Source organism: Indicator indicator, chromosome 16, assembly GCF_027791375.1.
Source record: "Indicator indicator isolate 239-I01 chromosome 16, UM_Iind_1.1, whole genome shotgun sequence".
In the NCBI taxonomy this organism is placed as follows: Eukaryota; Metazoa; Chordata; class Aves; order Piciformes; family Indicatoridae; genus Indicator; species Indicator indicator.
The window spans coordinates 7,280,176-7,298,085 of record NC_072025.1 but is presented as its reverse complement, the minus strand read 5'-3'; the positions used below and the strand labels follow the sequence as shown (position 1 = coordinate 7,298,085).

General features: G+C 41.2%; 1 protein-coding gene across 3 annotated transcripts in view; it reads left to right on the top strand.

Annotated features, from left to right (window-relative positions):
* The window catches only part of TJP1 (tight junction protein 1), a 154,389-nt gene that overhangs the window by 73,082 nt on the left and 63,397 nt on the right, over positions 1-17,910 (top strand). The window contains exon 1 of one of the 3 annotated variants that reach the window (XM_054388069.1): positions 13,062-13,093. The exons of the other annotated variants lie outside the window; for them this stretch is intronic. The gene's annotated coding sequence lies outside the window, so the exon portion shown is untranslated. Of the gene's footprint in view, positions 1-13,061; positions 13,094-17,910 lie in introns of those variants that run through there. 3 annotated transcript variants of the gene reach the window in all.

Here is a 17,910-nt window from a genome sequence, read left to right as displayed (position 1 = left end):
TTCTTCAAGTTATTCATTTGGCTATATAGCCCCCATGATGTTTTACTGATGTACAGAGAAGTTAAGTGATTAACTCAAAGTCATCAGGCATGTCTGTGGCAACTGCATGGTAAACCCCAGGTGTCTGTCTGTTTGTGTCTGACCAGTCCTCCTCCGTGAGGAGAAGGTGACAAAAGTCATACAAGAGAATTCTCTATGAACAATGAATACTTCTAAAAAAGGTCCCAGGAAATGCTTGGAAAAGGGATGTTGAAAAGCAGTGTGCTTCATGCTGTGTACGTTACATGTTTTTTTTTTTTACTTCAGGTATATAACACAGCAAAAATTAAGACCTTGTAAATGATCTCCATATAAAGAAACCCAAAAACTAGAAAAGGAAAATCTAAAATAATGACTTTGAGGCCATTTGCAGAGAAGATATATGGGATAGTGTAGTCCAGAACTAACATCTGTATCCTGCTGCTGCTAAAATATGGGTGTAGTCAGAGTTGTTTGCCCTTTCGTGGCAAAGTGAAGGTTAATAAACATCCCTGACAATAGAGGCAGGTATGATTTAATCACAGCTGTTACCACAGACAGGACTGTGCCAGTTATGTTTGCGTTGCATTTTATTTAGAGAAACAAGTTTGTTCAGAAGAAAATTATCTGTCTGTGAATCTGCACTTAACATCAAAGTATGTCTATTAAAGGCTTCTTCCATATAGCAGAGAATGGAAATGGACAGATAACATCACAAATCAAATATTTATTTAAAATATGGAAATAAATATTAAAAATACAAGAAAAAAAGAATTCCGGAGCACCTTATTATTTAAATATGTTTTCATAATCACTACTGATTTCCCCAGAGAGAAGAAAGGGCAGAGGATGGTTTCCACTATAACTATCAGATTGCTTATGAAGGTCACTACAATATTTGTCTTGCCTATTCCATGCTTTGCTGTCAGAAACAGATTTCTGTTTTCAGGAGCTGTTCAAGCATAATTAGAGGCTCAAGCTGAGTTGAAATCTCAGATGGCAGCTTAGCAATTTGTTTTTGTGCTGCAAGTCATTCAAGATTTATAGATGCAGAACTTTTTGATGGAACAAGGGGATATCCTTAATCCAAGTACTCTCTTATACTTCTATTTTTATACAAGATACAATGCACTCAGTGTCCAGCTGTGTGCTGTCTTCTGCCCCTTAACATGGCAGAATCCTAGTAGCTGCTATTCTGATGTCTCTCTGAGGCAAAGACTGCAATATAATTGTAATAAGGTTATATAATGGTGCATTTTTTTAATTTGTAATACATTGTAGCAACAGGGTCATTTCTAAAAATATTAACCACACAGGGAGTCAGGCTCCTCTGGAGTCTGAAGAAGGTTCCATGGCAGAAGCTGTGCCCGAGGGAAGAGGACTGTAGCATGCAGATGGAGCATGGCTAAGTGAGTGGAGCAGGTCAGAGCGGGTGCTCGGGAAGGTGCCTCCAGAGTAAGCACAGTGACTCACTGCATCCTCTAACCAGCTCTTTTGGGAGGGTTTGGATAGAGACCTTTGGCAGAGATAGAAACTGCCTTTTGGCCAGCCAGTGCAGACTGTAAGCGAACACCAGAACCTTCACGCTCTTGAGCTGACTTCCTCCAACAGTGCAGCAGGACTGTTTGTTTAAGGGGATACAGCCCACCACTGACTACACACGCTGAGTAAAAAAAGAAATTGCTCCCAAACAACTTCAGAGGCCTGACCTATGCAAACATTTCTGTTCCTTATATTCAAAGAGTCTTAATACAGGAATACATTTAATTGAATTAATTTCATTAATTTAAAATACAAGAACTCTCTTTTGAAAACAGAGAACATGCTGGTGCTGCAGAATACAATTTTTCATGGTGTCTAAAGAATAATATGAATATTGGTAAAGCAGAAGTGTGTTGGTAGACCAATGTTCACTGTTGACACAACACAGTTTTTGGAAGGAGGGTTAGAGGCGAGTCATGTAAGCTCTGTATTTGCCTGTTTGCAGGCAGAAAGAGAGAAAATTATTGTTTTAATGAATCGGGAATTTTATCTGCATATCAAGAATCAAGAATCAAGAAGGTTGGAAGAGACCTCAAGGATCATCGAGTCCAACCTGTCACCCTATACCTCATGCCTATCTAAACCATGGCACCAAGTGCCATGTCCAATCCCCTCTTGAACACCTCCAGGGATGGTGACTCCACCACCTCCCTGGGCAGCACATTCCAATGGCCAACCACTCTCTCTGTGAAGAACTTTCTCCTCACCTCCAGCCTAAACCTCCCCTGGCGCAGCTTGAGACTGTGTCCTCTTGTTCTGGTGCTGGTTGCCTGGGAGAAGAGACCAAACCCCTCCTGGCTACAGCCTCCCTTCAGGTAGTTGTAGACAGCAATGAGGTCTCCCCTGAGCCTTCTCTTCTCCAGGCTAAACAGTCCCAGCTCCCTCAGCCTCTCCTCATAGGGCTTGTGCTCAAGGCCTCTCACCAGCCTCGTTGCCCATACAGTTGGGAGACCTCAGTCAACTTAAACTTTCCACATCAGTGGAGTTATTTTTGCAGTGTCATGAAAAAGGCTATAATGTAGATATCCTTCAGTCGCACAGGCTGATGTGTTCACTTAGAAACAAAATGCTAATTTTTAAATGAAGCATAAAACATAGTGAAGTTTTAGTTTAAGAAATTGTTATTCAAGTAACATTGTTCATGTGCTCATCACTCAGCTTGAGTCATGAACATTAAATCATGCTTTAATAAGATCTGCTTACTTGCACTGTAGCATTATCAAGTACCAACACAATGGCATGTTCTGAAGACACATTCACCTTACTGCTCTTTCGGCTTTCATTAGGAGGTTGTGCAAGATGGGGCTTGTACAGCTGGAGAGAGACATCACTGTTCACACCCTTGTCTCTGGGCCTTTCATGACTGTGGGTAAAGCTGACCCTGCATATATATGAGCAAAGATTTTGCAAAGTCCAGAGTGTATTTGGTGTCTTTAATACAATGAGGGCAACAACTGCTATATTATCCTGTGCCTTTGCAGATGTAATACAATCATCATTCATGATTTGTAATCCATGTTGTATATACTTATGTAGGTAAAGATTACCCCACTGATTTTCACAGATGATCTAAGCATTCAGTGATTACCCCTCTAATTTATTTCTGTGCCAAGAATAATGGTGCAGCTCTGGCCCAGGAACAGAGAGAGGATTTTCAAGCAAGTTACAGCAGCTACTTTGGTGCTTACGAGGGAAAAAGGCCTCCATCTCCTCTTCTCTCCTCTTCTGTGTAAATCTGTGTCAACCCCCGTTGCTGCCTCCAGATTACAAGGCTTTTAAAAAGAAATATTTAATTATCTTCATAATCAATTTGTCAGGGCTGTTAGGGCCTATTAGTCCAGCCAGAGCCCTGACAATTGTAGAAACTGAAAGAAGTAATCTGGAAACAAAAGTTAGTTTGTACTTGAAGACAAGTGTATAAAAAGGTGTTTCTTCTAGTAAAATGTTTTTAGATGCTTTCTGTGGTGACTTAGTGGCTAGGCTTGCTGTTGCATAGTCTTGGCATATATTATTCATAAAACAAAGAAATGCCCAGTTGCAAAACCAGAATATGGCTGCCCTGGGAGAAATATTTAGAAGTAGTGTGAAATCTATTGGTCCAGCAGCACATGCTGGCACCTGCAGCAGTGCATGTATCTGATGTTCTGAGAAATGTCAGTATGACACATAGCCAGGAAATAGTCATAGAGCTTATTGCAACCTCCATATTTATAATTGGTCTTAGAGAAATGGGGGGAGGGGAGGAAGTCTTGTTTTCAGCTTGTTTTCATTCTTTTTCTAATGAGAATGGAAACATTAAGTCTAAATCTGTGGAAGACCTTCTTCGAAACACTTGTTACATTAATGGCCATGGTGGTGTTAGGTTTGTGGTTGGATTCGATGATCTTGGAGGTCTTTTCCAACCAAAAAAATTCTATGATTTATCATAAGAAGCTGTATAAATCAGTGTCAAGCATCCTGTTGTCAATTATAATATTTACTCATCTTAAAACAGTATAAGAAATAAGAGTATTATATGACTCATAAAAGTTCTCACACTTGGCAAAATTGGCTTCTCAAGTTTTGAAAAGGCTTTCAGAAAGACTTGCTGGTCAGGGAACATGATGTATTGGGAGAAGCTGAGTCATGTATTAGACCAAAGCATAGCATTGGAAATAATGGACAAGCCTTGAAACAAAGGGATTGAGGGACTGAAAAGAGCCACACTGACTGGGCTTCACAGGGAATGCTTGTGCTTGCTTACCTGCTCTGAAAATAAGCATTTCAGTCTGTAGGCTCTTGCTTTCGCACTTTTCACAAGTATTAAAATACCACACATTTAAAAAAAGACATAACAGTTACAGTTTTTCAGCTTGCACACTGGATTGAACTGACAGATGTGTAAAGAAAAGATTTAGCTAATGAAATTGATATAATGTACACTTTTCTGTGAAGCCTGTGTGACCTGGATGTGAGAAACATTCACCCAAATGTGGTCAATATAGCATCTGCCCTGTTAGTTTCGCATTGTAAATACTTTTGGTTTGACTCTTTCTGTATTGTGTGTATATGTTTAGCTAGATTAAAGCATGGTTCTGTCTAGAGCCTTTTGGCATCACTATAATACTGGTTGTAGCATGCAGTCCTGTCAACAGGGGAGGTTTCTCTGGCAAGCGCAGCAGTCAGGAAAGTTTCTGACTCTGTATTTCTCACATTTAAAGTTAGAATTCAAGTGAAGATACAACCATAATCATATATATTTATCTTATCAAATGCTAATGTTTTCTGAGTGAGCAAATGTGCAACCAGTTTTATGAAGCAGCACTTAGCTAAGACCAGAATTGAGCTCCCCCTTCCTCGGAGAAAGATGCCACCTGTGAATTTCTCTGAAGAAGTTCTGGTTTGCTAAATGTAAATCAGTTTACAGATCTCTTTGCAGTATAAATGCTTAGAGAGCAGGACTGAGTCTAATCAACTGAGAGAAATAAATGAAATTTGGACTCTGTATTAGTACAAGCAGTGTTATGACTCATAAAAAAATATTTCCTTTAGTAGTTTTCATCTTTTGAACCTCTTTGTTTACTGTATTAAGTGTGCCCAGTGTTAGTCCATGATCAAAACTTCATTTTGTAAATCTTGAACTAAAATTCTATTTAGTTATTTCTAAAAATTAGCTTATTGAAAATTTATTTCAGTCAATGGGAACAAGTTTAAATGCATGCATGTTTTCTGAGGGTTTCTGAGTGATTCAGTGACAGTTGGTTTCACTGATCTGTATACAGCCAATACTATATAACTCTCCAAACTAAAAAAAGATGTACATGCATCGTGGCATATCTTACAGGACCACTTGAAAAATGAAATGTAGTTACCCAATAAGTGAAGCAAGCAATCTTAGCCCAGATGAGGTATATGCCTTACCTTCGCAAGGCAGAGGATGCCTTTTGTCCACAGGTTTGGAAATCTGTAACTGAGGAGATCTGCATGCTTGAAGTGTAGGTAGATGCTACTGAAGTATAGATACATAATTATGTTATCCTTGCCAGTAAATTGGGTGTAAAAAGTGCCCACTTTTGGTCATTTATTCCTGCCTCTGTTACAAGGATAATTTTTTAACCATTATCACTTCAGTTATCTGTGATATCTGTGATATCTATCCATGCAGTTAGCTTGATGCACCTATGGAGGTGGTGATACAATACAAGAGCAGAAGTGAGTGGTCAAGTAACATTGAAGGCATGTGGGGGCCTCCATCAAGTTAGTGTATGCTGCTTACTGATTTCATATGCTGTGTCATACCAAAGCCTGTGATGTGTTTTCTTTCCTGACAATATGTCAGGAAATAAGGCAATATCCTCCAACACTAAACACTTTCTCTTCTATTATCGTCTCTTACATATGTTACATAAAATGAAAAGTTTTAAACTTACTTTCAAAAGTTGTCTCAAATAAGGTCTGTTGAGGGTGAAGACTGAATTATTGAAACATGGAGTTTAAACCCATAAAACTATGTTCTAGTGTAGTACTTCATAGCAAAGTAATATTTGATACTTTCATGTTTAACATATTTTTGAATGATAATGGTTTTGAAAGGGAACCCCAACAAAACCATTGCAGACCAGTGGTGACACCACCGTGCAATCTTATTGTCCAATAATACCTAGTTAAGAAAGCTGCAGGGAGTACAAGTAAGATAACTAGAGTTTCTTCCGCTGACACAAACAACAATGTTTTTAAAGTGCTTTTCTTTTAACTGTTTTTAGCATCTGGAGGTAGAAACAGAAGCAAATACTGAGGTGGAAAGGGGTCATAAACCTATGGGTATGGCCATCAGAAGCTTAATCCCTTTACTTCCTCTAAACCTTGTTGAAGTCAGTCTTACAAAGCAGGTGCCACTAGGACAGAGTTTATCAAGTAAGGTAAAGATTACATTGGAATTACTGGGTATAATCTGGTGTACCTTCTTTTGGGTACATTGTTAGTCCCCTGACTTGATGGATTTGTGATTGTGAATTTTAAACAATTGAATGGAGTCTTGTGCCAGATGTAATAAAAAGGGTTAGAGGATAACAATAAATCTTGAAATTCTAAAAGTCAAAACTTGAGTGACAATAAAAATGAATGATAGTACATAAATGTCAGTAATTTAAGTTTCTATATTTTTGCAATTACATAACAAAGTCTTTCTTATATTAACAATTAGGAAGCAAATGAGCTCACACTTTTGCAGTGTTATCTAGAAACTTTGTTAGCCATGTAACAATTTTTAGTATAGGGTTGTTTTTTTTAATGGAATATAACAATTCTCAGTACCTACTTCCTGTTCTGTATGGATCCCTATCTCATTAACAAAAATGAGTAATGATAATTTCTTGTGGTACTCATGGCAACTCTGATATTTGTGCCCAAGAAACTGGAGAAGCCATCTCAGGTTTCAAAACTATCTGGGTTGAAAAACCACACCTCTAGAACCACCCTTCCTCCTCAGCTTCTTTAGGGCTTACACATGGGGATTTCTGTTTGGATCTCAGAGAACAGTTTCATCACTTTGTATCTTCTGCAAGGGTTCGTGGAACATTTCAGATTTGGAACACAAGAGTGGTTTGCCAGCAATTAAATCAATCAATTTTATTAAGCTGTCTCTGGGCTGCCTTTCCAAAATACTTAGTTTTTATAGTAACAAAGGTATTTATCCTGATGTTCATTGCTTTTACTTACCAAAATTACTGTGCAGTTTGTCTTTGATACATGTTGCTTGGTGTCTGGGCAAGCATTTTTAAATAATGTGAGAGCATGCTTTTGAAAGAAAAATAGGTAAACTAAGAATTTGCGATCAGCAGAACATATGTAGTACTTGTCTGTGGGGTAACTGTTTATCAAACGGGAACCATATCAGCAGTGAATGTATCTCTGCTTAAGCTTCACAGCTATCTTTGGTTATTGTCACTGTCCCTTCTCTACCAAATAAACCTGGTAAAAGTAGAACAACTTCAGAATATCTGACATTTTGACATCCAGTGGCTACTTACAGTGAAGCATTTCATAAACTCAGCCTTGGTCAGTTGCACTGTATTTAAATACACAGACCCATTCACAAAATGTCTGAGATGGAAAGCAGAACAGTTTTAGATAACATTTCTGTAATAAATTAGCCCTACTGTCATGAGCCAAGATTAAAACTCATTGGTAACATTTCCTTTAACAGTGGTCTCAGATTTTGTCACTACACGTCATTCTACAGATGACAAAATTCTCTAAAGCCTGATCCAAACCAAAGGAGACAAGAATTTCTTTTTATAAGGATATCCCAAAATAATATCCAGAGACTATGCTTCAGCTCTGCAGTCATAAATTCCTCAAATATTTTAAAGGCTGAAAATAATCTTTCTTTGCTTCTGAAATCTACTTCTGTTTGTACACTTGTCATTTCCCTAAAAATTGAAGTGGTATTCTGGCTGAACAGAAAAACCTTGCACTGTGTTAAACATAATTGTAATTTTTTTTAAGGTGTTAAACAAGAAGTAACAATGGAGGAGTTCAGAACATCAGGAGTTTAAGTCAGGCTGACTGTCAAAACAGGTTTGGTTTATTCCCATTCAGGGCATATCCAGCCTCTGGTACGTATTTGAGGAGTATGCTTTAACCTATTAATGAGAGGTAAAGTACAAATGTTCAGAACTTTGACTTTGACAGTTCCAATATGAGAGAGGTGATGAGTCATGGGAAGACTATTCACTGTATACTGAGCAATTATCTACAGTGCTTTTAGAAGGGACACCTGCAGAGGTACACAGCCTTTTAGAAAGGAAGTAGATATAGGAAGCAAGCTTTAACTGTGTGGAAGTGGGAGGAAGATAAGAATCATTACTACCTTATTTTTTCCCCTAGGGACTTGATTCAGCAAGGCACTGAAATTAAGTGTAATTTTAAGGACATGGATTTCCCACAGCTTTCTTTAAACCACTTTCTTATTTCTTGAGGTGGAAACAGTTTCTTTTCTTGTGGTTTACATAGTGAATTCTGATTTTCTCTTCCTCTTTTGTATTTGTTCCTGAAATTCTGGAATCAGGTGGCAATTACAAATACAGACCATCAACTAAACTGCTTGACTTCACTGATAACATATAAGCTATTGATAATATATAGCTAAGTATTCCAAGACTCATAAGGCATCAAAATCATCTGATTTCTCCAAAAGATCTTGTATGAATTGTTCTCTTTCTGAGCCACACACACCACAAAACCCACCGGAGGTTGTCTCTGTAGTGGCTGTGGTTCTGCAGTTTCCTTCTTCTCCATCTTTAAGTGGTCAAAACATTTCTTAAAAAGTTAAATCGACAACAAGTAGGGAATAGACTTCCTGTTCTTGCAGTGTAACAGATACACATGCTTTCAGTTGGAAAGGAGGATTCACATGTCTGATTGTCCTTCTGTGTCCTTTGAATCAATTTAGGGTTATGGTTTGAACTACACTGATTAAATAGTAGTTTTATTTTTAGGTTTCCTACCAAGAATTTCTGAGTATTTTATTTAGATATTTCTCAGTAGCGGTTATTTAAAGGATGAGTAAAGCATTTGCTTTTCCTCAGCTGTTGTCTTTTAAGACAGTTTTTTTTCTCTAAAGATGAGGAAGCCATCCTTTTTTCAGGACCTAAAATAGCAGTATCAGGAATATGATTTTAAATTCCAGCCCTTCAGCTAATAGATGGAACTTGGTATGTATCTGTATCTGGCTGAATGTACTATATATATAGGGTGTTTTTATATATATATATATATATATATATATATGTATATATACATAAACACCTGTATGTATCACTCACTGTATCTCAATATGTGTGTATATATATATAGACATTTGCTGTTTCCCTAAAGGACAACAGGGAACACACTGGAATCCCAGACTTTAAAAAACATAACTTGCTCATTTCAGAGGTGAATTTTGTAATACATTATTAAGAATTAAAAAAAAAAACAAAAAACCAAACCATTTCAGGATTTCTCTCAATACTATCATTGTAGGTTGATTTGACCAATGTTTGATTTCGCATTTTCAGTTGATGGTAGCTTTGCTTGTGAGCAATTCACTAATGAAGAGGTGAAAAAGTTCTCCTGAAAACTTGAAAGGAGAGGAACATGGTACTGCTGTTGCTTTGTTTAAAACCAGTAAAAAATATTTGTTGAAATAATTTGTATCTACCAGCAAATATATGCATTTTACCAATGGTAACAGAATAAGAAGTCATTTCAACTTCCTCCAGTTCATCTCATGAGTAGAGATGGAGTTTTAAACAACTCTTGGTGGGAAGAAGGGAGTTGAGTAGGAAGGGAAGGAAGGAACAAGGAAATAAAAAAGGGAGGGAAAAGAAAACGAGATTGAGAAAAAAGAAGGAAGGAAGGACAGAAAGAAAGAAAATCCCATTAGTCTCTGAGAGCCATAAAGAGTTATGTGTGTGTCTACTTCCAGGCTGGCGAGAGATCATGTGATCATTTTATATCCACTGCCAGATGTTTCAAACCCCTGGACAGAAGTCTTTCCTTGTTAAATAATCTCCTTTCTTGACAAATTAAGTGTATGGATTGATGGCATTTTCTTATCAAGTGTAAGATGATAAAAAAACGGCATCTCCATCTTTGTTGGAGCTTCCTTTGCTTAATATTTTTCTTCCACCTTTTTATTTGTTCATCTTTCTTCCAATACCCAAGTAAGTACTTTTCCTTCCCATAATTCTTCTCCCTTATTTTAAGGATCCATCTTGACCTCTGTGTGTGCATGTCTGCAATCCCCTTTTGTTCCCCTGCCATATGCCTCATCTTGTTTTATGGTCTTTAATCATTATCCCCACGCTCTGCTCCTCCCCAACCTGCAGGCATTGCCCACCCTACCCAGAACTATTCTTACTCAAGGAGGGACAGATGAAAAGGAGAGACTATTGTACCCTACTGCTTATCAAGTCACCATCCCTTAAGTTTATTTTTGTGCATTTGCACACCTTGAAGTCTTCCTCCTTCTTCCTGTTGTGATCTCAGCCTTTTCCTTCCTGCCTGTTCTGGTGAATACTTACAGACTCTATCAGTGAAGCACACGAGCATAAAAACTGTCACATTCTACCTTCTGCATCTGTAGATAAATTAAAAAAATATCAGAGGCTTAGTTAGGTCTAGCAATTAACAAATACAAAAATCTGCAGTAGCGTTTTCATGGCAAGGGCCAGCAGAGGAGCTTTGGCAGAAGGCCATGCTACAACTTAGAACTCCCATGGGGACGAGCCCTTCCTGAGCTCAGCACAGCTGCTGTGACTCTGTGGGGAAAGGGGAGAGAAGCTGTTAGGTGCCAGAAAGTCAGGGATGGTGCTGACGAAAGCTGGAGGTCACTGGAGCTTTGAGGCTGCCCTTGAGTGTGTGACGGAGAGGCCTGGCAGTGTTTGCTCCTAGGGAGAAGGTCCCAGTAGGCTTGGGTTCCCTCCACCATGATGGAGGAGTTGGCCTTTCCTCACTAATTTCAGACTGCTGTCTTGGGAATTTGCTTTGGCTATTTCCTGGAATATGAACTTGTTTATTTTCAAAGGAGAACAAATGTAAAACTCATACAGCAGCTTTGGATAAGGCTTTCCATTGCAGAGGAGTAACTGCAACCACTCAGTTGTTGCCTCTCTTAAAAAAATTTAAGAACTTCTGAAGATTGCATGGAGCACGAAAGCAGTTGGTAGGACATAAAAAGTACAACTGCAAGAAAGTGCTGGCCCTAATACCAGACCTTTTACTGTCATCTGTGCCTTGTGAAACGTTTGTAAAGTGAGTGCAAAATACTCTATTTTCAGTCTGGGATTTTTCTCACCTATTCTCCTTTCAGCAGAAGCTGATGCATCTGATTAGTCATGCTCTGGTCCAATATTTAAAGCATAAATTAGTCAACATATGGACCATAGTATGGCTAATGCACAGAGCATGCCATATTTTCACTGAGGTTTCAATCACAGTCACAGAATTAACCAGATTGGAAAGCACTTCAAGCCACTTTTGAAAGTGGCTTGATTGACTTAAGACAATGGTCTTGCAAAACTTGGAAATATGCTCTGGAGTTTCTGTGGCATGAATCCTCCTGCTCCATTTGCAGATAGAGCTTCATCCTGCACCCACCTCCCAAAAGTAAAATAACATATTTACAAAGTCTTTTTCTTGGTGTAAAAAAATGTTAGTGGTGTTTCTCTTAGTGCTTAAATAAATATCTGCTTTGTAAAAGACACCAAAACCCCTTGGCCTGAAGGACTTAAAAAAGTTTATTTTTAAAGCTGCAGGCAGCAGCTGATTGTGCTGTAGGAAATGCTAAGGCTATGCAGTCACCACCTTCAACTAAATCAAATCTCCCGACTTGTTTTCTCTTTGAGCCTTTATTGCTTTTAGCTCAAGAACAAAATGTACAATTAGGAACTTTGAAACTGATGTCCCGCCCCTTCAAACAATAGACAGACGCAAAAGCAGGTTTGAGCCCCCACTGATTTACATCCCAGTTCTGCATTCCGTCACACTGATGCGAGAATGTGTTCGCCTCAAGTGTTTGCAGGACCGGGCGCGGAGGAGAGCGCAAATATTAGCCCTGCTCACCCGCTCGCAGTTGAGCCGCCCCTCCGCTTGCCGAGAACAAGGGCAGGGCCATCCGTGCGCTGCCCGCACTGGCCGCCTCGCGTCAGGCTGTGCCTCTCCGCGCGGCAGCGGAGGCGCTCCAAGCGCAGCGGTGCGTCTCGGTGCGGGCGGCGGTGCCGGGATACTCACTGCGGTTCAAACCGCACCCCCCGCGCTCCCATAGGCTGCGGCGGGCCGGCGGCCGCTCGGCCCTTGCCACCGGTGCCCGCTGGCCCGACCATCGCGCGGGGGAGCCCGGTGACAGGCCAGTTCTGAGGGCGCTCCCGAAGCCGCGAGGCGGTCGGCGAAGGCGGCGGGGACCGGGGAGGCCGGTTCCCCGCCGTCGCTCCGCCACCGTTCGTGGGCCCCGGGCCCGGTGGTGGGGTGGGTGAAGACGGCGGCGGAGCGGGGCGCTCCCCCCGTGGCGGGATGGGCCGTGCCGCCAGGCAGACATGTCAGTGGCTGTGCGGGGGGAAAGGCACGCGGAGGCGGCCCGGCGGGGGTGAGGCGGGCGACGCACCGGTTGAGAGGACGGGCGCGCAGAGGGCCGTGGGGCCGCTCCCGCTCTCCGCGGCCTCGGTGGCGGCAGCGCGGCCGAGCTCGGCTGGGCCCCGGCCCCGGCTGTGGGGTGCCAGGGGCTGCCCATCGCGAGAGAAAGACCAGACTTTCATGAAACTAGAGTCTCCGCTCCCTTTCCTCTTTCTTCCTCCCTCCTCCCCCGTCCCCGCCCCTTTCCAGACGCCCTCCTCTTCCTCCTCCTCCCCGCACCGTGGGATGTTTATTCGGGTAGCTGCGTGAGGCGCGGGTAGCGGCGGGGAGTTTTCTCTTCCCCAGCCTGAGTAGTTGCAGACACGCGCGCACACTCACCCTACTCTAGGGGAGAGAAAGAAACAAAATGTCTGCCAGAGCCACGGCGGCTTCCACTAAGGTAAGGTTCAACCCTGGGGCCGCGGCGCTCCCTCCCTGCTCTACTCCCCACCGTCCACCCGGCGCGCTTTTGGCGCCGCCGCTGTGGAGCTGCTGGCCGCGCCGGCGAGCCTGTGCCTGCCAAGCCCGTTGCCCCGGTCGCCGTGGCTTCTCCCACTGACCCCGGGGGCGCGGGTGGCTGTGGGGTCGCTCGGCCTGAGGGGGTGGGTTGGCCTCCCAGCCGCCATCCCTGAGTGCCTGGCTGGTTTCCTGCCTATCTGCCGGCCGCACCGAGCGAGCTTACAGGTGGCCCGGAGCCCTCGCGGCCAGGGTTCGTGCTGCCCCGCCGTCCGCTTCCCGCGGTGCTCCCCGCCCGCTCGCCTACCTGTTGGACGTGTGGCGGCGCCCGGCTGGCGGGCGCGGAGCGCCGCGGGCCCTGGGCCCCGGGCCCCGGCGGCGGGCCGGGTCCGCGCTGAGCCCGGGCACTCCTACGAGCTGGGCCTTGTCTGGGCGTGGGTGGCCCGGCTTCCCGGGAGAAGCCCCCGGTGGCGGCCGGAGCGTGTTCTCGGCAGCTGCGGGGCAGAGGCGCGCTGGGGCAGGCCGTGCCCTTTTGTTCCAGGCTGAAGAGTTGGATAGCAATTAGGAAGGGTTTAACCGGGAGAGTCCAGTACTACAGGATTTTTCTGTAGCCGCTGAATCAGTCAGGGATGATTGTTGCTGACATAGGGTAAACAGATTTGGGGCAGTAGTAATACCTCAGAAACTTCGTTGGTCCTCCACCTGATCCGTAGGTGTTTATGGTGCAGGTGCACGTTGTGGGGTGTGTACTCTGACCTCCCCTAGCATTGCGGTGAGTAACGCTGAACGGCCCCGAGGGAAAGGGGTGGAGTTAGGAACGCTCAACAGGTTTATTTTTTCTATGTATAAAATTAAAGGTTTGCTTTGAAACCAGCTTGAATTTAAATTTCGGACTAATTTTTAGCTTTGACTCCTGAGTAACTGCCCTGGATTCAGCGTTGCAAGTTCCCGTCGTGTGTTAGCTGGTGTTGCTGCAGCTCGGCTTAGTGGTGTTCTCGAGTGAAACTATGTAGTTTCGGTCTGATGTCACTTGCTGGTATGCGCTTAATCAGAAGTGATATTCTGCAGGCTGAAGGAAAATACCCACCTTACTGCATTACTACTGAAAAACTTCAGATGACCTGAAATACTAAGCTGTTGGTAAACTTACTAGTTGTCGGATATTGTTAGCTGTAATGCTGGTTTTTATCAACTCCGAAGTCTTATCTGTCTTTCAATGTGCGAGGCAACTTAAACTTCGAGTGCAATCTAGAAAACTTTAATGGCCGTGCTGGCTTACTGAGTTGCATACCCCTTTTGAAGTATGATTTTGGAAGTGTTTTGTTATGTTTTTATCTATGTGTACACACACTTTAACAATAAATGCATATGATCGGAGAAGTAATTTATTTTGGGTGATTGTTCAAACTGATAAGGTCACCTAGGTGCAGAGACAGAGAAAGCATGGTTTTTCCCCCCGTTCAAATACTTTTATATTAACAGCAAATATGACTTGAAGATAAGTACTGGTTTTACTCCTAAAACCAGTAGCGTTGTGTTAAGATTCTGCCATGCAAGGAATTGTGAGAAATTGCATCAGCTTATGCTTTGCAGGTTTTAGGTAGTATAAAATTGGGGTGCAGGGGTGCAAGGTTCTTGCTTTCAGTTGAAAGTACTCTTAAAGTACAGCACTTTCGTTAGACTGTGAAAAAATAGTGCCTTCTACATGTGTGTGTATGTATATTTTAATACAGAAGTATTGTCTGTTTTGACTGTGGACTGATGTAAAATTGAAAGTTGTATCTTACCATAGTAGGTAGTTGAAACTTTAGGATTGTAGTTATGTATACAGTATCAGCTGAAGTAATTACATCGAAAGGGATATTTAAGAATGCTGCAAAATGTAGTCTGCCTTGTATTTAACTCCTCAATAGTATGCTTTCAGATTTTGTAAAAAAAAGGAAAAAAAAAAAAGGGGAAAAAATAATGTTTTTAAAAACATTATCTTTTTCTGTGTAAATTCTTACGCTGTAATAGTCTTTTATCATGATTGCTACTTACCTTTTTGATCACGTCTTGAGAGACCATAATCTTTATGATTACAGTTCTTATAAATTTCCTTGTCAAAACAGAAATGCTTTCATTAGATGGGTAGCGTTACTTCTGCTCCAGATATTAATTCTTGGGATACTGTTCATATAGTTTTAATAGTTGTAAATGGGAGGATTATAAATATTTTAGAAATCCTAGAATATTGGAGGACTTCTGTATTCAAGTTTCAGATCTTGTTTCCTTTGGACATGATACCTGGTTTCTCATATTTGGAGTTGTGGTGCATTAAAAAACCTCTGTGTACGATTGTCTCTTAACGTACTTTTTAGCCCTGTGGGCCTTGTGTCCATGTGCACAGGTTGAGTTTTTTTTTTTGGCACACTTGACCAGAAGAGAACTACTGAAGTGTGGGTTTGTTTTTTTTTTGTATCTGAACACTTCACACAAAGGAATCTTGGCTGGCATTATTGATTGCGTTCTGCCTGTTATCAACAGTCTTTAAGCTACCTCTGCTGTCCTTTAGTTTTGGTTACTTTTTCCCAGGTATGCTGCAAAGGAGTGTGTTTTTATTAAGTGCTTGCTGTAGCTGTTGGTAGTGTACAGTAGAAAATGGTGAGAAATTAAATGCTGCTTGCAGTCTAATCTAGTGGTGGCTGTGACTGCAGAATGTAAGGGGCCTAATCTCTTCTGATGTCTTTTTGACCAATGCTCATGCATTCTGTGGGAATGACTGTGTCAGGGTATTGGTAATGATATATAAAGCTTTCCAGCTTTAAGCTGAGGGTTGAAATGTAGTCTGCATGGCTTTAAAAAAACAAAACAACCCCACAAAACTTAGAAATGCTTGTAAGTGGTAAATGTGGGGACAGGACTTGAATTCTTGGGCTTTTTTTGAATACTGAATCTGAGTTCCTGCGACTTCTTTCTGGTTTTAAATGTGTGCATAAAGGCTATTTCCCAGTCTTTCAGCTCAGGCCTGCAGTTAATTGGATTTTGGTTGTTCTGTATGTCTTCCTAGCTCCAGGTGCATATATGTTATCTACCACTTCAATCAGAAATTGAAGTTGATCCTGTTAACAGTTCACGATTTGCTGATGGCAAGGACTGTTTGGTGTCTTTTGTGAGAGGGAATGACCTATAGCTTTCATAAATGTGGATTGGTGTTTTGCCACAGATCCTACTTGAAGACACCAGTGTGTTTGTTTCTTATAGAGGATATATATAGAGGGTTTTAAAGTGATTTTAATGCACTGTAATCTGAGGTAGCCAATTTTGGAATAATACGTTGGTTTTTCCATTTAAGTCTATAAGAAAGTTAATGTTAGGTCAATTTTCAGGTTTTTGGTGAGATTCTTCAACTATAACGAGAAAAAATAAACGTATAGAAAATGCATGTGAGGAAGTAAAATCGATAACCGAAATAAGGCTAGGATTTAATTTACCATGAGAACCTACCTTCTGCTTGGAAAAAAACAATCCTACAATGTGACTGCATTGAATTTTGATAGTGTTCCTGTATTTGGACCTTAGGTAATACTTAAGTTCTTCTTTGAAAAGAAAATACTATGATATTTATATAACTTAACTTAGATTCAGAATTTTAAAAAATGGTTAAAAAAATATTTGATACAGTTGGGACTATGGACAACTTCAGCAACTGAATGATAGTTTTAGTTGCATTTCTCAGAGTGAATTTTGTTGTAACATGAGAAGAGCTATGAGCTCTACACTCTGTAGGTCATTATGAAGTGTATTGTGGAGTTTGCTTCTGGTTCAACATGCAGCACAAAGATTAATGTAAACAAGAGTGTGAAGTCTGACTGTGGCTGGGAACTGATTCCACCTTCATAGAGTGGAAAATAAGTAAGAATTTATCAGTGACTGGTTAGCTGATCTTGAATTAAAGGAAAACATTAAGAAATGGTTTGTTTATGTCATAGGTATTTTAATGTGAATGTTATACTACTGCTTGCATACTGTGAGAATAGATTTAGTCTGTGCAAAAAAAGCTCACAACATGGTACTTTGAAATGGTGCTTGAAGTCAAGAGTGGTCGTTAAGGTTGAGTGCATATCCATGTTGATGCTACAATATACCATCGTGGTCAAAATTTTATGGGATGAGGACTTAGGAAAATAGTTGATTACAAGTTGTCGGTGTAAGATGAATTACAGAACCGTAACTAGTGAACAATTCCAATTGTGAATTGTGCTAAATACTTGGAGTCTATTACTTGAAATGCTATGGAAAAATATTGTCTCATCCAAAAACTTTGTATCGAAGTTCTGGTGTTCTAACCAGGGACCCAGCTGTTCACCCATTTTGTTACAGGCCATGCCAATAAGCTTGCAGTGTGAAATAGGATCCTCTCCTCTCTTTGTTCTCCTGTTCCCTATAACTTGAGGACAGATGATGTCTTGTATATATTGGGGGGTAGGGGAGAAATCAGATTACAGTAACAGTGTGGAGAGAGTAAAACCACATGTGTGTCTTTGTCAGAATGAATAGTCTGAATGTTTGGTTTATTAACAGTGTCAGATTCTGAAGCAAACACTGAAGTTTATGGATTGTCTGAACTTATGTAATCTGTACAGCAAACTGCTCTCTGATTAAGAAGAGCTTTGGTCACTTATCTCCTAAATTTTTCCTGGTAATCGTAGTATGAATGTAATGAAAACTAATATCCAACTGTTCAGAGTTTTCTCAGGCAAATATATTGCTGATGACTTC